General features: G+C 38.9%; 1 protein-coding gene across 1 annotated transcript in view; it reads right to left on the minus strand.

Moving 5' to 3' along the window:
• The window catches only part of LOC112070995 (melanocortin receptor 5-like), an 18,767-nt gene extending 18,122 nt beyond the window's left edge, over nucleotides 1–645 (minus strand). Inside the window, exon 1 of the mRNA XM_024138452.2 lies at nucleotides 508–645. The gene's annotated coding sequence lies outside the window, so the exon portion shown is untranslated. The remainder of the gene's footprint in view (nucleotides 1–507) is intronic.
• Nucleotides 646–2,556: the final 1,911 nt, after the last annotated feature.

Consider the following 2,556-nt stretch of genomic DNA (forward strand, 5'->3'; position numbering starts at 1 on the left):
ATCTCTCTATAATAGACACTCTCATACATTATTCTCTATAGATCTCTCTATAATAGATCAACTCCCCAGAACATTTATTCTCTATAGATCTCTCTATAATAGATCAACTCTCCAGAACATTTATTCTCTATAGATCTCTCTATAATGGATCAACTCTCCCGTAGGAGTTGCTGCCTAGCCTATAGTTGGTGTATTTTTATAGTGGATATAACACTGAAGATCTGATATTGTTTCAAAGGTACAAATTTAACTTATTTTGTAAGGTTTGTCCATATTGAAAATGTGTTACAATGATGACATTATCCTCTTTTTGAAATTTCACTATTAAAATCCATTTATTTTCCATGAAGATTCCAAGTCACAATATATTATTATTATATATTATATCTATATTAATATATTTATATATATATATAATATATTGACAACATCTTTGAAGCTACATTGCTTCAACCAGTTTGTGCCCGGTGGGCAGCACCCATAAAATGTAATTTGTGGAGCGCTCACCTTCGGGCTGCATGCTGCTTGCTGAAGCTGGATTGAATCCGTTATAGCCGGTAGCCGGTATAGCAGCTTGCCAGAGCTTGATTTAGCAATGGACAATCCCCTTCTGATTCTAGCGCGAGGAGAGACTGCCAGCAGTAACTGGTCGGATGGATGGAACAGGGAATGAGAGCATTCCTGGATGTATAAATAGATGACGAGGGATCCTCCTCTCTCTCCTCTGCATTGCTCTGTTTCAACGATATGATACGTTCTCCTCCAGCTCATCGACCCTCCTCTGTGTTGCTCTGTGTCAATTATATGATACGTTCTCCTCCAGCTCATCGACGTAGCTCAACACGTAGACTAACCTGCTGCAGGGAGCAGAGAGATCCTTTTTGGTAGCTCAACACGTAGACTAACTTGCTGCAGGGAGCAGAGAGATCCTTTTTGGTAGCTCAACACGTNAGATCCTTTTTGGTAGCTCAACACGTAGACTAACTTGCTGCAGGGAGCAGAGAGATCCTGGTTTGTTCATGTTCTACACACAGACAAGACACCTCATGAAGCAATTCATTCAAGTCATGAAATTATTTTATTATTATTTGGTACTTTAGTGTACAAAGGAAACAAATAAATAATTATTTTAGAACAATCCAAATGCAGCATCATGTTTTAAGATGAGGAAGATTGGGGTTTGCAAAATTATGTCTCACATTTATTTACCATAAAGTCAATCTGGTCAATTACTATCATATATATTCACTCCCCTTGGATTATTTCAAATTCTGTTGTGCTACAAAATGGGACTGAAATAGATTTAATTGTGATTATTTTCGCACCAAAAAGACAGTGAATGTTTGAGTGGTCTATTTACAGTTTGGATTTAAATCTGATTGAAAATCTATAGCAAGACTTGAYAATGACTGTTGAGCAATGATCAAAAACAAATTTGACAGAGCTTGAAGAATTTAGAAAATAATGCACAGCTGTAATCGTTTCTAACATACAGTATATATTTTATTTTTCATTAATTAAAATTGTAACATTTTCTTCCACTTTGGAATTACAGAGTACTTTGTGTAGACTGTTGACAATTTTTTTTTACAATTGAACCTATTTTAATCCCAGTGAAAATCTATGCACTCACTACTGTAAGTCGCTCTGGATAAGAGTGTCTGGTAAATGTAAACTCTATCATATATGTAAATCAAAGTTTATTTGTCACGTGCACCGAATACAACAGGTGTAGATAGATTACAGTGAAATGCTTACTAACAGGCTCTATCCAAACGTGCAAATTTTAAGTAAAAAACATAAATAAAAAGTATTAGGTGAACAATAGATAAGTAAAGAAATAAATACAACKGTGAAAAATAACAGTAGCGAGGCTTTAACAGTATTGATGCTATATACAGGCACCGGTTAGTCAGGCTGATTGAGGTAGTACGTACGTGTTTGTATGGTTAAAGTGACTATGCATATATGATGAACAGAGAGTAGCAGTAGCGTAAAAGAGGGGTTGGCGGGTGGTGGGACAAAATGCAGATAGTCAGGGTAGCCAATGTGCAGGGGCAAAGGTTAGTCGGGCTAATTGAGGTAGTATGTATGTGAAATTATAGTTAAAGTGACTATGCATATATGATAAACAGAGAGTAGCATCAGCATAAAAGAAGGGTTGGGGGGGGYGGCACACAATGCAAATAGTCCAGGTAGCCATTTGATTACCTGTTCAGGAGTCTTATGGCTTGGGGGTAAAAACTGTTGAGAAGCCTTTTGGTCAAAGACGTTGCGATCCGGTACCGCTTGCCATGCGGTAGTAGAGAGAACAGTCTATGACTGGGGTGGCTGGTCTTTGACAATTTTTAGGGCCTTCCTCTGATAACGCCTGCTGCAGAGGTCCTGGATGGCAGGCAGCTTAGCCCCAGTGATGTACTGGGCCGTACGCACTACCCTCTGTAGTGCCTTGTGGTCGGAGGCCGAGCATTTGCCGTACCAGGCAGTGATGCAACCAGTCAGGATGCTCTCGATGTTGCAGCTGTATGACCTTTTGAGGACCTGAGGACCCATGCC

This window comes from Salvelinus sp. IW2-2015, unplaced genomic scaffold (genome assembly GCF_002910315.2).
Source record: "Salvelinus sp. IW2-2015 unplaced genomic scaffold, ASM291031v2 Un_scaffold1490, whole genome shotgun sequence".
Taxonomy (NCBI): domain Eukaryota; kingdom Metazoa; phylum Chordata; class Actinopteri; order Salmoniformes; family Salmonidae; genus Salvelinus; species Salvelinus sp. IW2-2015.